Consider the following 17,828-nt stretch of genomic DNA (forward strand, 5'->3'; position numbering starts at 1 on the left):
GCAACAGGCTGTGGGCCCAGCTAGACTGGTCCTAGTCAATTTACAATCCCCAGTGAAGATCAATGGCCCTCTTAAAACTATCTACTCCTTTGCTCATTACCACCTCTTCCGGTAAACTGTTCCAAGGTTCCACTACCCTGCTAAAATAATAATTTTTCCTAACATCCATGTTAGCCTGAGATTTAAATAGCTTAAAACAATGACCCCTTGTCCTGTTTTCAGTGCTAAACTTCAGCCCCGTAACATCTTTCATTTTAATAAATTTAAACAACTGAATCATGTCCCCTCGGACTCTTCTTTGCTCAAGACTGTACATTTTTAGCCTTCTAAGCCTGGAATCATAGTCTAAGTGAGAAAGTCCATTTATTAGCCTTGTAGCTCGCCTTTGAACCCTTTCCAATACATTTATGTCTTTCTTAAGATAAGGAGACCAAAACTGAACAGCATACTCCAAATGAGGTCTTACCAAACTTCTCTATATAAGGGCAGAAGAACTTCTTTAGATTTGTAATAATCTGCGGGTTATTCGCAGGAAAATACGGTACTTGGATAAAAAATTCTGACGGTATAGTTATTTAGAAAAAAAAGAAAAAATTATTTAACCCCTTTTGGAACAAAACTACATGACTTATGCCCTTTTGGCTCAAACAAATAACAAAGTGAAATGACCTTCTTTCATTCAAAAGCATTCTAAGTAATTTTTTCATGTAAATACAGTAAACATTTTAGAAGTACAATTTTGAAAAGTAGTTACTAGGAATCTTCATTGAATAATTCTATTTCTTGATTGCTATCATTATGATACTGTGAAATTTTCATAATTTTTTCTGTTTAATAAATATTAACAGAAATAAGATATTTTTGCTGTTGAATTAATATTATACAGTGAAATCTGATTATAACAAACTGCAAGGAGCCATAAATTTTGTTTGCTGTAACGAGAATTTTGTTGTAGTGAAATTCAATCAATGTAACAGCAATTTAATTAGGACTGAAAATTAATTTCATTGAAACAGAAATTTTGTTGTATTGGTACTCGTTGTAACGGGATTTCACTATATTTTCATTTTTGTTAGCATTACGTGTATCTTTGCAACATTGTTTCTAAACATAAAAAACATTCATAAAACTAGTTAACTCCTGAAACTTCATGTAATTTCAAAAAATCTGATTTAAAAAAAAATATTGTTTTGCTCGTTTCATATTGTTTTTAGTTTTTTTATTTTCAACGGGGTGCACAGGAGAATTCTTTTTCCATTAATTTCACGCAAGACAAATCGCGTAATCTCAATGCATGCTGCGATTGGTTAAACTTGACTTTAATTCCTTTTGTCAAAAAACGTATTCCTTTTATTAAAAAAAAAAAAAAAAAAAAAATCGATTTCACGCTCTGTTTTCATGGCAAAATTTTTCTTGGAAAACCTATGAATTTATTCAGTGAGAAGCAAAGGGATGTAAGTACGTAAATTAAAAATTTAGAGGTAACCACTACAAATGGCAGGTGAACCTCTCCTCTTGAGGTAAGAGATAGCCCTGGTAGGTGCTTCTCTACAGCATGATTTACAAAAATTTTCAATGAAAGTGTACCTAGGATCAGAACTTGAAATGCATTTTACTCAAAACTTGAAAATACCCTGTTACATTCATTTGCTTATTACTGCCTGAATTGTAAATACATTGATTGACATGTACTGCTATATTTTCCTTCAAAAAGTACATTTTCGAAAATTTTTGGTTGAATGCCTTTTTGAAACAAGCTTTTCATTTAACAAGAGCACATATGGTCGCCTCAGAGCATCAGTAGGACATCTTAGTGTTATATCTGGGATTAGATGTCTTAGTGTTGCTCTGAGGTGACGATATCAGTAATTTAAATTGGCTTTTGTTTTTTATTTTCATGGTTTTTTAAGCATCTATTTTTAAAGCAATTTGAGGTGCATTAATTATCAAAATACTCTTAGGTACGTCTTTTGAGTTTGTTATTATAGTGGTTGAAACCAAGGCTTATACTTAAAAAAGGAATATAAAACTACACTTTAAAACACATGCATATACTTATGCATTCAATTGTGTTTTGTGGATAATGCATACACTGCATATTCGGTCATCTCATCGAGTTGATGAATTTATTTGAAGATGGGTCATTAAAAAGAAAAGAAAATCTTAGTTCTTATTATTTAGCAAAACTTTCCTTTTTGTTAAAGTGTTGTTGTCCTTATGTTTGATTCTTTCTGGTAACATATCTTGCATACTTTTAGTGTTTTAGTTGAAGGTTGCTAACAGTTTCTTTCCACTAAATGAAAATAATTTCTCATATTGCCTAATGATTCTTTCATCTTTCAGGTTCTTTACCAACTTATAAAAGCTAAATTGCTTCGTTCTGTTTCTCTTTGCTTCTCAAGAACCTCTTCTGTTTTGAAAAAACAAATACTCCATTGTTACATTGATGTTGTTTCCTTTAACTGTTATAAGATATAACCAGAAGAGTGACATCTGGGCCCTTGGCTGCATTCTGTATCAGCTGCTGACTCTGAAGAGACCCTTTGAAGTTGATGTAAGTATTTCTTATTTAATTACAAAACATGCATTTATTTAATGACTTTGTCAGTGTTTAGGATGGATCATATTTGTGAGGGCAAGTTTAATTAAACTTGTGCAGATTTTTTTCAGTTGCATATTTTGTGACTAAATAATGTATAAATAAAAGTAAAAGTTATTACTGGACAAAATTAAAAAAAATATTTCTTGTATTTGTTGTAATCTATCACAAGACACCAATTTTTTCCAGAACTTTTGAGCCTTGGTCATGAAGAAGCAACTGCCATTTAGTTTTATAATTTAGCATTGTAAAAGAGGTTACTTAAAACCAGGGTCTCAATGATTTAAATCATTTGATTTATTTATTTATTTTTACACATTCATTTAAATCATTTTTTCAAACATAAACCCTGTATTCAGTAAGTTACCATCCTATAGCCAGGGCTAAGGCAGAAATACATAATATGCACCGCCAGCTCAGTCAATTCCAGCCGAGGACTGCAGTTTTGTGCTTATTAGCACTCATCAGCCCGGCATAGGAAAGTGACTGAGCTGGAGATGGAAAACCTCTTAAGGAAGCCAAGAGTGCCAAACAAACTGGTAGCTAATACAGAATTAGCACTGACCAGACGAGTGACCAAAGCAATGGTTCAGTTCAACTCGAAGATTGAAGGCAAGGCAGGTATATTCAGTAAGTTACCGTCCTATAGCCAGGGCTAAGGCAGAAATACATGAAATGCACTGCCAGCTCAGTCAATTCCAGCCAAGGACTGCAGTTTTGTGCTCATTAGCACTCATCAGCCCGGCATAGGAAGTGACTAATTTTATATTAGCTACTAGTAGCTAATGTAGAATTAGCACACTATACATTAGCTACCAGTTTGTTTGGCTCTCTTGGCTCCCTTAAGAGGTTTTTCTCCTCCAGCTCATGGGATTCCTATTCTGTGCTGATGAGTGCTAAAAAGCACCAAACTGCAGTCCTCGGATGAAATAACTGAGCTGGTGGTGTATTTTAAGTATTTCTGCCTCAGCCCTTGCTTATAAGGCAGTAACTTACCACATAATGTAATGTTTGTGTGCTTTTTCTTTTAAAATAATGTCAGGTTACACTTAGAGGAATCAGCGGGTCGCATATGACCTACGGGATACAGACTTTGTATTGCTGGTGTTGAACTTTTTAAGCTTCTTAATTGCTTGCATATACTGCGATTATCTACCTACGCCAAACTCATGGGGCAATAAATGGGGTGTTCCTGTTGACCCCTAGTCTCTAGAGTACATGTTAGAACATGTTCACAATCAGTACTCGAGAATTCCTATGAATCAACTTGGAAAGCCTGAAATACATTCACAATTTTATCACAATGATTGAATGGCATTAAAGAGAAAATGGAGAGAGGAAGAAGAAAAATCATTTTCCTAGATCCTGCATCGCATGAAATCATTCAGCTGAGCAATATGAGCCTGAAGCTTCTGCCACTGAACTACATTTCAAGAATCCAACCATTATATCAAGTTGTATTCAAGACCTTAAAGTACAGTTACTTTCAAGAAAATGTGGCTAAGAATCAACTGAAAACATTCTCACTTGGATAATAACACGTACCTTGTTAGAGAATACACACTGCAAAAACAGATTTTTTTTTTCAGGTATTGTACTGGCAGCTGTATTGTAAAATTTTATTGTTGAATGTTATGTTAAAAATTTTTAATTAAAAAAGAAATGAATAAAATGCAGGAGTTTAGGTGCTACTGAGTTGAATACTGATTTTGTGGCACTTAGGCAGAGTTTGAAAGCAGTTTTTTCTTCCGGATTGGACTATAGCGATGTGAATCTTCAGTGGGCAGAGCTTAAGGAAAATCTAGCGAAAACGGCCGATGTGGTTCTTCAGGGAAACTAAAGACACTCTAAATTACAAGCAAGCCGCTTTTCATAGGTTTAAAGAAACTGGTCACTGTGCAGACAGGCTCCAATATTGTAAGGCAAGGCGTAAATTTAAGTATTTGTACGGATTCAGAGAAGAGAGTTGGAGCAAAAACTGGCAGGTAACATAGACAGGAATCCTAAGAGGTTTTTTGCGTATGCTAGTTTAGGGAAAGTTTGAAATAGTCATATTGGGCCCCTGGTTGATGAGCACAGAATTTTAATTCAGGAGTGATATTGCTAATGTTCTTAATAACTTTTTATGGGAATTCTTTTTGGATGAAGAGTAGATTTGGTGTCAGTAAAGCTTCAAATAGGCTCAAACATCTTGGTGATCGAAAAAAAAGTTTAAAGTGTTGTAAGTAGTTGATTTTTGAAATGTGGACACTTGTTTCTGGGTGTCATGTTTTTGGTACCTCATAATAGGAGGCATCCCATGTAAGGGCAAACCTTTTTCAATTTTTTTCAAAATTGTATAAAAATTCATAGCTAAGATTTTTGTTTAAAAATTTTAAATCTAATCTCAGAATCCTGAATTTTATTTTTCGCTTTTTTTTTCTTCTGAATCATGTCAGTTTGACATGACAAAAACAAAGGGTACCCCATATTCAGTGCTTTATCCCTTGTAGAAAATAGTTGGCTACAGTTGTTTTCTCTCTGCGTGCTCCCTCCTCAGTGGCGTAGCTAGACCCGACTTTCGGGGGGGGGGGGTTAGTTCTTTTATATATATATATATATATATTTAATATATATATATATATATATATATATATATATATATATATATATATATATATATATATTTAATATATATATATATATATATATATATATTTAATATATATATATATATATATATATATATTTAATATATATATATATATATATATATATATTTAATATATATATATATATATATATATATATTTAATATATATATATATATATATATATATATATATATAATCGCTTGGAATTTTTTCCTTTTCTTCTTTTTTTTTTCTTTCTCTTCTCTCTTCTTTTTCTCTTTTTTTTGAGACTAATTTTTCGGGGTGGGTGGGTTTGTCCCCAAAACCCCCCCCTTAGCTACGCCCCTGTCCCTCCTTCTTGTGGGAAATGCATCAATCTTGCGTTTGATTATGTAGCAGTGACAAGCAGATGTATTCTGTGTGTGTGTACTATCTATTTTGTGCTGTTGAAACAAACCTTATTTGAATATCATATATCTGGTATTCCTTTTTTACAATTTGTTTTGCAAAGACTAAGACATTGGCTTAAACATTGATATAAACTACCCCTAGACAACCATAGGAAATTATTCACATATTTTTATTTCTTATTTTACTTACTAGATGGCTATTATTCATAATGTAATTAGAAATAACTGGTTTTTAAAAAAAATTCACTTTTTAAATCAAATTTCCTTGATGATTATGATTGATGATAAAAATTAAGTGCTTTGATTAATGGTGTCTTGAAAATGATGTAATCTTTGAAGGGATATTTGAAAACTTTTGCTTTCATGTAATTCTGTTTCATGCACTCAGAAACATGAATTGGTTAACAAAAAATAAAATTTTCTCTTTGTTACAGAGGAGGGCCTCAGAGACGAATCGTTCCGTAACCGAACAGATTTCTCTCCAAAATATCTGGTTGTTTATGATTGAGACATTGGAAGCTTTTCTTCTGCCATCGAATCCCACACGTAAGATCATAATAATTTCTTCCAATTCACAAATTGGGGATCACGGAAAATGAGTCCCTGATCACTTGGGAATCTACAGCTGTATCAACTGTGGTATGACTATTTCAAAATACATATTAAATTAATAAGTGCAAGGTTTTTTTTTCACTTTTTTAAGTAAAAGATATCTGGATATCAGTTTAAAATTTAATTTTATCAAATAAATTTGTTTGATCATAACTTGTTCATGAGTGTGATCTACAAAAGTTTTAAAACTTAGAAGATTTAAGTCTATAAGTTTAGTTAAGAAGCACTTCTTATTACAACCAAAAGGTGGAAAAGTAATATGATCCCACAAATTTCATGGATCAAAGTATAAAAACAATACAGCAGAGTGCAAAACGTTTTGTAGAGTACCTAATATTTTCTTAATTTAATAAAATATAGTTTAGCATGAGTTTTCTATGTTTTCACGGAAATCCACTTTGTTGAAAGGTTTGTTGTCTTTTGAGCTGAATCTAAATCTGTTCAAAAATCCTAATTGGAAACATGCCAACTTCAAACTGCTTTGGACTAGAATGATTTTGCTGTATATAGCTGAATAGCATCAACTTCCTGTTTCTTTACTTTTTGGGGGGGAAAGTTGTTTCCTGCACTCACATCTTTTCTCAATTACTTTTCATGCTTTTTTCCCTGCTTTTCTTGAATACTTTATAAGTAAAACCTCTATGTCTTGAAGTTCAAAACTCGCTGCTATGGAAATTTGAAGTACCGTATTTTATGGAAGAAACGGCACGGCGTTTACGTGTTTAAAACCAAAAAAAAGTGGAATGCGGCGTTTATACCAGTGTGGCGTTTATGATGTTTTAAAAATTTTTATTTGCTTTCAAAAAAAAAAAAAAATAATCGGATATTCGAATTTCAGTATATTTCACATTGTTGCCAAAAGATGGCGCCAGCTCTGATCTGAAAACTACATTGTCTCGCATGGCTACCCAACCAATTTTTTTCCAGGGGTGTTAAAAATAAACTCTTCCACCTCTGCTCCCTGGTCAAACCAGTGGGGGAAAGGTGAAACGGCATTCCTTTCTCATTGATTCAGTATTGGAAAGCTGCGAGCCTATTTTCTACTAGCGCTTCTTATCTTTCGTTTGTTCGATATTTTTGAATTTCTCTCATGGCTCCTAAGCGTCACATGAGCTACACTGCAGCCTTTAAGCTTCAGGTCATCGAAAAGGCGGAGAGTGTTGGAAATCGTGCTGCAGGACGCGAATTTGCAGTTGATGAGCGATGCATCCGTCGTTGGCAATCAGAAAAGGCGGAGCTCAAAGAGATGCCGAAAACTAAACGGGCTAGAAGAGGCGGAATCGCCCGGGGCCTGTTTTGGAAGATCGGCTTGAAAAGTGGATTTTGGAGCAAAGGGAAAAGGGATCCCCTCTCTCCACAGTGCATATTCGCATTCAAGCGAGAAGGATGGCCGCTGATATGGAGATACATAATTTCAACGGCAACTCAAACTAGTGCTATCGGTTTATGCACCGAAAAAAGTTATCAGTGAGGCAAAAAACGACTGTTGGACAGAGTTTGTCTGATGACTGGGAGGCAAAAAAAAAAGTAATTTCTAGATTTTGTACATCGTACGATTGCTGATAAAAAGCTGACAGCTTCACAAGTGATTAACATGGACGAGGTTCCCCTGACTTTTGATTGTCCTCCCAACCGGACAGTCAGCAAAACAGGGGAAAAATCCATCGCAGTTGCGACTACAGGACATGAAAAGTCCTCATTTACGTGTGTACTCGCCTGTTCAGCAGATGGGGAGAAGCTAAAACCGCTAATAATTTTCAAGCGGAAGACGATTCCGAAGGAAAATTTCCCGAAGGATGTGGTTATCCAGTGCAACGAAAAAGGCTGGATGTGTGAAAGCGTAATGTTGCACTGGATAACGGAAGTGTGGCGGAAACGAAAGGGATGTTTTTTCGAACCCAGGGGCCTCCTTATTTTTGATTCGATGCGCGCTCATTTGTTGGATTCAGTTAAAGAGCACGCAAAACAGGCATCTGCTACTCTTGCTGTTATTCCAGGTGGATTAACGAAGCTGCTACAGCCCCTGGATTTAACCGTCAATCACAGCTTTAAATGCCACGTACGGAAGCAGTGGGAAACTTGGATGGCCGCAAATGCTTCATACACAAAAGCGTGCAACCTTAAGCGAGCGTCGTATGAAGAAGTGGTAAAATGGGGATCGCTTGCTTGGAAAGAAGTGTCGCCTAACACTATAAAAGGAGCTTTCGCACAAGCAGAAATCTTTTGTGAAAATGTGCCAGAGATTGTCGAAACTATCTCGGACGACGAAGAATCACATGAAAATGATGCAGAATTGGGAGATGAACTTCTCTCACTCTTCCATTCTGATGCTGAATCAAGCGATTTCGAGGGATTTAACTAAAGTAGTTTCTAATTAAGAGGATGCGACCCGCTTTAAAAAGGGTGCTGTAGTGGAGCTAACCACTTAAAAAAACTACAACGCACGAACTTAATTTTTTTTTGTATCTGGCAACTGACTTGTCTCGTCAATTTGTTTACTTTTTATGTTTTTCTATTGTTGTTTTTTCCATTGTCATACATTAATTTTACCTTTTCCATAAGTGCTGTAAATGTTTTTAATAATTATAAATGAATTTTTAATTGTTTTTTCTATTTTTGCTACCTTTTAAGCAGTGTAAAGTATCAGTGACATACTGTGTACTCACCATTGTTAGCGGGGCGATTGCGACGGGTTCGGCGTTTACGATACGTTTTTCGTACATTGCGCTCATTATTGCGAGTGCGGCGTTTACGATACGTTTTTCGTAAATTGCGCTCTTTATTGCGAGTGCGGCGTTTCTTCCATAAAATACGGAACAATCTTGTTTTCTTTTCACTGTTTAAAAAATAAAAGTAGGCAGGAGATTAGCCCTAAAGTATGAAATAATTTAGGAAAATACCCTGCCTCGGTCAGGGAGAAGGAGAAGGGTGGAACAGGGCAAATCCAAAGTGCAAACAATGACTGGCCCACAATACTATGAAGTAACGAGGGGAGGGAGAAATAAAACGTCTCACTTCAAGTTGACAAACTCGACACATACACATAGTGCTATTATTTCTTCTGCAAAGCTGAAAAGGGTAAATGAAAGAGTAGGAGATAGGTAGTAGAAGGAAGAATCAAAAGCAGAATTTACAGCTATTCTGAAATTAAAAAGAATTGTAAATGAGACAAAAACTGTCAATCACCAAACTTTGTTAACAGATTTTTTTCATCGACATATGTATTATGGTATTGCATTAAATCATTATGAATTGTTTATTTAATTTTTTTGTATAGTATATTTTTATCCAGTTCACTACAGCATGCGCATTGTTTGAACTACTCATGGTCGCTGATTTAAATGCAAAAATCAAATCCTCCATATTTCAAAACCTGTCTTTCTCGAATTTTTTTTCTGAACCCTCAACATTCGAGAGAGCCAGGTTTAACTGTACTACAGGATGATTCCTACAGCACTGTATTGTTAGTTTTATCAAAGAAAACCATTTTATATTTAAGTTCTGTTTTAAAACTGAAGGGGGTATTCCAGTCTAGAAATTTAAAAAACATTGATCCCCCTCTTTCATATTCTCAAAGTTTAGACCTTTAAAAATAAGCTTCCAATAGGATTTATGGAAATTTAAACTATTTTTTGGGTTACTTGTCTGCCAAGATAGTCCCAAAGATGTTCTATCGGAATCAGGTCTGGAGATCGAGCTGGGCATTCCATTTCTTTTCAAACTGTGATCCTCAAGATACTCCTTAACAATCCTTTTTCGGTGAGGTCATGCATTACCAATAGCATCAGCATATGGCATACTTGCCAACTCTACTGTTTTTAACGGGAGACTCCCGTTTTTTGCTTCCATCTCCCGATTTCCCGTTTTTTACGATTTTCTCCCATTTTTTCAGTCAATCATCAAAAAGTTTCACTTTCTTCTCAATAGATGGCGTCCCTTTCTAGTCTACCAATGTCAGGGAATAAGAACTTTTCCAATTAATAACTCCGTAAGTAAAAATTAATTTTTTGGTGTGTATCTAATTCCGTGTGCATCTTTAATTTAGAAGTTTGAGGACTTTAGCAATGGTAGCTATACATTTCATCTTTTAAGTGAAATGCTTTAAAAAATTCTCAGTCAGAAAGAAGAAGGGGAATATTGTTTCCCTGTGGCCTATAGTCGTACGTCTACAGGGTACAACTATGGGTCACCTCATTTTAACCTAGAAAAGACATTGAAAACTTGACTCTGGCCTGTTGATGTCTGAGGCTGCAAATTGCCCTCTGCTTGAAAATGTATGAAGATTTTTTTTAGTCCATCATTTACGTTTTTTTTTTTTTTCAATTTTAAAAGGTTTAATCATCACTTGTCATCTTGAGTGAAAAAAAAGGGTAACATTCTTTGTTATGTGCTTAGGGTTTGACCTAGAAACATTTGAAAACTAGAAAAGTCTCACCAACTAAAGGCTAGGTACCTATACTTAGTTCTCACAAAGGGGAATTTTTTCCCCTTTTTGAGGAGAAAAAAACCCTTTCCTCAAAAAATACGTAGAACTGACAAGTTTTAAGCGAGATAAACAAAAATTTTCAAAACTGAGATGTGGAATCACATTTCGCATTCCAAATCTCATCAAAATAAATAATTTTTAAAAATTATCTCAGTTTATATTTAGTCCAAATTTCAGTAAGCAGGTTCTGCAAAAAATTCCTATGAATACGGCGATAAGGCGACCCCCAAACTTTTTCTTTGTTTTCTTGCCATTATTTACAATTAATAACACAAAATACGACAAAAGCATCTCTATAGGGAATAAAATGAAGCTCCAAGCCACTAAAAACTCTAAAAAATAGGTGGCCTATTGTTGTACCCAAACATTCCTATTTTCAATAAATGTTGAGAGCTTGTGAAAACTATGAACTATTTTAGGTCAACAAGTGGCTTAATTCATAACTGACCAAATAATGAAGCAAATCTGAACTTACCAGATCTTGGAAAACAGTATAAAAGTTCTGCCCAATGGAGACTTTTGGCTCTTGAATTTAAAGGAAAAAGGGAGTGCGCTCGGAGATTTTCTCCCGAAAAATTTTAAAAATTGAAACTTTAAAACTGAAATTTTAAACTATATCTGGTGACGTTCAGGTAATCTCCCCCAGAATGTTTTGAAATTAAAATCTTAACGTCGAGGCAATCGTCAATGACGAAAAAAGTGCGGGGGCGGTCGCTCCCCTTGCCCCCCCGAATCGCCGCCACTGCTCTACAATATTATCCTTCAATTTAGAAACATAATGTACCCTCCTGTTCCGTGGCGCAACTAGAAGGGGGGGGGGAGGTCACATGGCACCCCTTCGGTTGTCACATCTCGCAGAATGCTGAGTTGAATGTTTTTTAAAAATATTCTTTATTATTGAAGAGAGAAAGAAAAGACGCTTCTTTGGAAAACAAAGTGATTTTAATAAGAAAAAAATAATTATGTTGGGGTAAAACTTTTGTTTTGTTAAGAAAGAAGTCTTTGAAACAAATGTTTTCAATTGGTTCATATAATTGGTCAGCTACTCGTCCTCCTTTCTTTTTTCTTATTTTTCTTTTTTCTAGTTCGTCTGAAAGTACGAAAGTCTTAAAATGCCACTCCTCCGAATCTTTCCCTCTCCCCCTGCAAGAGCATTACGGAGCATCTCAAATTTCATTTCCAGATCTTCAATTTTGCAAAATTTCCAGGGGAAATTCCCCCTCTTCCGAGAACCAGGAGATCCCAGGGAGGTTCCTCCGAACAACAAATAACACCATTTGAAACTGCTTTCAAAAATGATCTAAAATTGCGTTTTTGTAGCTTCATTTCTGAAAGATTGCCCGCCCTAATGTAACCAAATATGGTCTTACAATCACATTTTTAAGATTTCAATTTCAGAAAATATTCGTGCATTGGCCTCCAAGTAAGCCTTCCTTTAATATCATCAAAAAATAGGTTTTTTTAAACATGATTTACGAAATCTTTAAGTGGAATTGCCTCTGAACCTCTTCCTCTAATATCATAGAATATTGCTTAAGTTTTTAGGACTTTAATTTTGAAAAATGTTCCGGGGGGGGGGGGCTCCAAATCTCCTTCTTGTAAAAATCTTTAAAGTTGTCTACAATTGCGTTTTTTGGAAGTTTAATTTCGAAAAATTGGAGGAGAGAGGAAGAATCGATTTCTGTCCAGAAAGAAAAAAAACCATCGGGTGGAACCCCAGAGTCCATCTCTTGTTCTAACGTCAATAAATATGACTTATAATCGCATTTTAAGGTTTCAACTTCTACAAATTTCTGCGGAGCCCCTTGTACCATTTTCGCCCATAACACCATTAAATACCGTCTAAAACTGCATTTTTAAAACTACAAGTTTCAAAAAATTTCCGTGGAGAATCTCTAGACCTTTCTTTTTAGAAGATATTTTTTTTAAATGTGCCCCCCTAAAACTATTTTCTAGTTACGTGGCCACTGCCCAAAGGAGACTTTTGGCTCTTCATGAGTGAGTCGAATCACAAACTAAGAAAGACTAAGTTATCTAAGGCAGACAACAACAATGGCAAACTCTGATAAAGCGTCTTTAGTTACCTAAATGGTTACACTACCTGGTAAATTATTTTGAAGCTTGTAAGTTCAGAAAAGAAGTCACTTAGAGAGCAAAATCATCACCATAGCAATAGTGGCCCATTGTTGCCCCTTTGGCACAAAGTTGTTCCATTTTACGGTATTCTAGTGCCTGGTTTGTTTATTTTGTCGAGAGGACTCTTTTTTGCACGAAATACCTCTGCTCTTTTGATAAATTAGATCCAGCAAACTTTTAGTTTTCAATCTATAATGCAATCCAAAATGAAATGGCTATCTCTGCACAATTTATACAAATACAAAAGTGATGACCAGCAACAGGCTCTGGGCCCAGCTAGACTGGTCCTAGTTAATTTACAATCCCCAGTGAAGATCAATGGCCCTCTTAAAACTATCTACTCCTTTGCTCATTACCACCTCTTCCGGTAAACTGTTCCAAGGTTCCACTACCCTGCTAAAATAATAATTTTTCCTAACATCCATGTTAGCCTGAGATTTAAATAGCTTAAAACAATGACCCCTTGTCCTGTTTTCAGTGCTAAACTTCAGCCCCATAACATCTTTCATTTTAATAAATTTAAACAACTGAATCATGTCCCTTCGGTCTCTTCTTTGCTCAAGACTGTACATTTTTAGCCTTCTAAGCCTGGAATCATAGTCTATTTATTAGCCTTGTAGCTCGCCTTTGAACCCTTTCCAATACATTAACATCGTTCTTAAGATAAGGAGACCAAAACTGAACAGCATACTCCAAATGAGGTCTTACCAAACTTCTATATAAGGGCAGAAGAACTTTAGATTTGTTTGAAATAGATCTATTGATAAACCCAAGCATCTTATTGGCTTTGTTACTAGCAATGCTGCACTGTTGGCTAAACTTTAAATCCTGACTTCTTAAGACCCTCAGATCAGTAACTTTGTCTGCTTGACTAATGACTGAACCTTGCAAATAATAACTTGTAGACTTATTTCCATGCCCTAAATGTAGCACTTGACATTTCCCAACATTAACAGCCATACCCCATTTATCAGCCCACTCCGTAATATGATCTAGATCCTCTTGCAGCTGATTTGCTTGTTCTTCATTTTCTACAGTCCCCATAACTTTGACATCATCAGCAAAACAATTCATGCTCCCAGAAATATTTTTGTGAATATCGTTCATAAAAACAATGAACAAAACAGGCCCTAACACTGATCCTTGAGGAACCCCGCTTAAAGGTTAAGATTTACGGTCGCCACTCGCCACGTGGCGATTCAGTTTCCAAAATTGGCGACCCCAAAAAATTTCTACAGTCGCCAACTTTTTTGGGGGGTTATTTTTAATTTAGATCCCAAGAAAAGAATTTCAATGCATCAGTACTATAAGGATTCACCGATAGAGACCGTACTCCGACTGAATGTTGTTTATTTTACAAAGCTTGCATGTTCTTTCTCACTGCCTGCCTGTATGTTGGTTATTTTACGATGCTTGAATGCTCCTCTTACGCGATTTAGGCCATGTGAAAAAAGCAAGAATACAGTGAATTAGGAAGCCATTTGCTCAAGATTAGAGCGTTTGCTCTTTTGTCTTGACTCTTTGTTTTTCAAGTAATTAGCGTACTATAATCATGATTTCAAGAAGAAATCATTGTATTTTAGATTATATTTCAGATTAATTTTGATTATTTCTTCAAAGTAATTACCTTTTCACGTTTATTTGCTCAAATGGTATATTAAATTTATTTTTTTTACACCGCCTCCGATTATGCGAAACTTTTTTTTTCTTCACGCCCATTTTAGAACCTGCAAATTATAGGCCGCCCGCGGATAATGCACAGGAAAATACGGTTATTAAACGGGGTTCGTACGCTCCGGAGAATCTGGAATTGTCATGGGAAACGACATAGTTAAAAATGTCAGGGAAATTTCAAATTTTGCCCCCCACCCCACCCCCCAATTTTTTTTTTGCAATTTTTTTCCTAGGGAATTTTGTACCTTGAGTTCTAATCTTCGTTTTTATCGATGTTTCCTGAAAAAAGAAATATAAAAGTTTTGAGGCAAAATGACGCTTGCAATAAAATAAAAAAGGACCGCGGACGCCATTTTTGCCCCTCAATAGTTCCAAAGAAAAAAATTCCTAGTGTGAACAGGAATTATGCACAAATTTAACGGGAGAAAAACATTTTCCTGCATCTAAAGCACAAGCCTGCGGATGGTGGGGTCAATTGGGAAATCGTTTTTTAATCGAAAAGTCTTTTCAGCTACGAATGAAACGTAGTCGCCATCTTTGGTCATTTATAAGATGGAAGTAGACACGATGCTTAAATGCCTAAGTTTCCAAAAGCAAAGCAGAATTGGATGTTTTCTTTAACTGCAAACTAATGAAAACAACGCAAAATGTGCTGCAACTTGTTTTTTTTTTCTTAAAATTTATTTTGAATATGTAATTTTCTTGAGAAATGAAAAATTTTGTTCCTAAAACTTAATCTTATCCTCATTGCCTTGGACGCAAATCTGCTAAAAACTTTTCAACTGAATTGTAGTTTCAGGAAGATTTAATATTTTTAAATTGTTTTCACGCCACAAATTCAAAAAATTATTTCTTAATTTTTTTCGTAGCCGCCATATTTGGTCATTCCCAAGATGGCAGTACACAAGACTTTTTAAGAGCCTTAGTTTCCGAAAATGGCATTGATGTTCATTGCAGTGCAAACTATTGATAACAACGCAAAATGTGCCCTTTTTTCCCGGGTAATTCGTAATTATTTTCTGGAAAAATGCGAAATTTTATCTTCAGAACATTTTTTTTAAATTCTAATTGATTTAGACGCTTATGTGCTAAAAACTGACTATTTTGTCTTAATTGTAGTTTTATAAGGATTAATTATTGATCTTTTTCTAAAACAGTTTTATGTTTTGCTTTAAATCTTGTTCTGAAAGTATGAAAATATTTTACAAATTTCGGCTCTTTAAAAGTGAAAAAAAAAAAAAAAACATATTGTATGTTTTTTTACATAAACCCTCGAAGGTCGTACCGATCCTATTTGATTCCCAGTTAACTCAAACAGCCTTTATTCTGAAAAAATCGTCAAAATAGGAAGACACATTATTTATTTTAAAACTTGAAAAAGCAACTTGTTTTTGACCGCAGAAAGGCCCCCTCCCCCCCTGTGCGCCCCATTTTATCATTTCTTTGCCATAAACAATATTCCATGTTGTCCCATAAATAATATATTTCATTAAACATCCTATATATCATTAAAAATAGACAGAAAAAAAACTATATTACTATATTTCAATAAACTATATCTTATATTTCTGCTGTGATGTGGACGCTAATACTCGCAATCGATTAGAAATATGTTCCATTGAAAATCGTTTAAACAACAGGGGCTAGTTTCTATTTATTCGAGTAGCTGTTGTAATTTTTTAATCTTCCATCGCATCATATTAAAATACAATCCAAATAGTCAGTCCTTTGATCGTTTTTCCTTCATAGTCATCCTAACATGGAGATACTGCGTATGGAACGTAGTCGCTATGTTTGGTCATACCCTTAGTTCAAATAATGCAAAAAGAATGTTTTTTTTTTGGAAATATATTCTTGGTAAATGCCGAATTCGGTATTACTGGAGGAGGTTTGTAGTTGATTATTTTTATGCCAAAAAAAAAAAAACAATCTTAATTATTGAAAAAAATCAAATCATATGTTTATCTAATATTTTTTCGATTCCCTTCGTGCTAATTTTCTTACAGTTAATTCTTTTCATTAAACTAGTTACCTGAAAAGTGCATGTTGATTTTTACTACCATGGCGTTTGCAATGATTTACAAAAAGATTTTAAAGGAATTTGTTGTTGTTTTTATGGGAAATACTTTTTTTTTCACTGTGTACAATACTTTATTTTTGGTTTAATGATTTTTTTTTCTTAAGAAACTTTCAAATGGGTGGAATGAATCATTTGCTTCAGGAGCTCCCAACCTTCACCCAATGCCTCTTATATTTCCATGATTAATATAATTTATATTTCTTGTTAGCATTCCTTTAGCATCACTTTCATAATATTTGTTTCAAAAGATACAAATTGAAATCCCTACCCCCCATCCCCATTCTTGTACTAGAGCGCTGTTTTCAAAACCCGGAAAACTGGTGGCCACCAAATTTTTTGAGTCTAGTGGCCATTGGCCACTTGAAAATTTTCTGAATCTTGAGGTCTAACGCTTAAAACCTCACTCCAATTAGAATAATTTCCTCTTACAACTACCCTTTGTTTCCTTCCGGTCAGCCAGTTTTTTACCCAAATGAAAGTTTTCGCTCCTATTCCTATATCAGCTAATTTGCTAAGTAGAGCAACATGCGGTACCTTATCGAAACCTTTTTGAAAATCAATGTAAACAACATCTACAGGCTATACATTTATTGCTAAGTATGATAAGATGGAGCCCTTCTAGCCATAACTGTTAAGACTGCTGAGATTTTTGATCCCAGCCAGTGGTATTTGGATGGAATGAAAATGTAGAGGATGTTCTGGAACCCAGGACCTTGCAATTTTGGTACAGTGACTGGGGAACTACCTTTGCTTGGAATGGTCAGAAAATTTCTTCAAACTGGGAAAATTCATGGAATTTTGTAAAAATGGAATTTTTTAATTAAATTTTTTTTTTCATTTTTATTTCAGCCCTAGACATAGACTCTGATGTCAGCCACAGCTGACATCAGAACGGCTTTTTCTCAAAGAAACAAATTGGGACTGTTAGTTATACTTCCTGTTATTTATTTATGGAAAAAATATTTTTCAGGTGAGAAAACTCGTATGTTGCTCGTATTCCTCAATATTCATACAAAGAGTCTCCTGGATTTTGATATCTTCTCTCAATGAGAATTCTTTCTGAAGTAAATATCTCCCAAATGTTCACCGAAACAGCGAGATTCCTCCCAAAATGGGATTTTTCTGTGATTGGAATTTCAGAAAAAAATCCTGATGTTAAAATGATCGTAAAAACAAATCCTTTTTGTGCACAAGTATGAAAATTGTTTGATCATTTTTG

General features: G+C 34.8%; 1 long non-coding RNA gene across 2 annotated transcripts in view; it reads left to right on the top strand.

The window, feature by feature from the left end:
* Positions 1–17,828, top strand: part of LOC129231491 (uncharacterized) — a 35,056-nt gene that overhangs the window by 14,672 nt on the left and 2,556 nt on the right. For both annotated transcript variants that reach the window (XR_008581255.1, XR_008581256.1), the window contains exons 3-4: positions 2,344–2,554; positions 6,056–6,167. This is a non-coding gene — a long non-coding RNA (uncharacterized LOC129231491). The remainder of the gene's footprint in view (positions 1–2,343; positions 2,555–6,055; positions 6,168–17,828) is intronic.

This window comes from Uloborus diversus, chromosome 10 (assembly GCF_026930045.1).
Source record: "Uloborus diversus isolate 005 chromosome 10, Udiv.v.3.1, whole genome shotgun sequence".
Lineage (NCBI taxonomy): Eukaryota > Metazoa > Arthropoda > Arachnida > Araneae > Uloboridae > Uloborus > Uloborus diversus.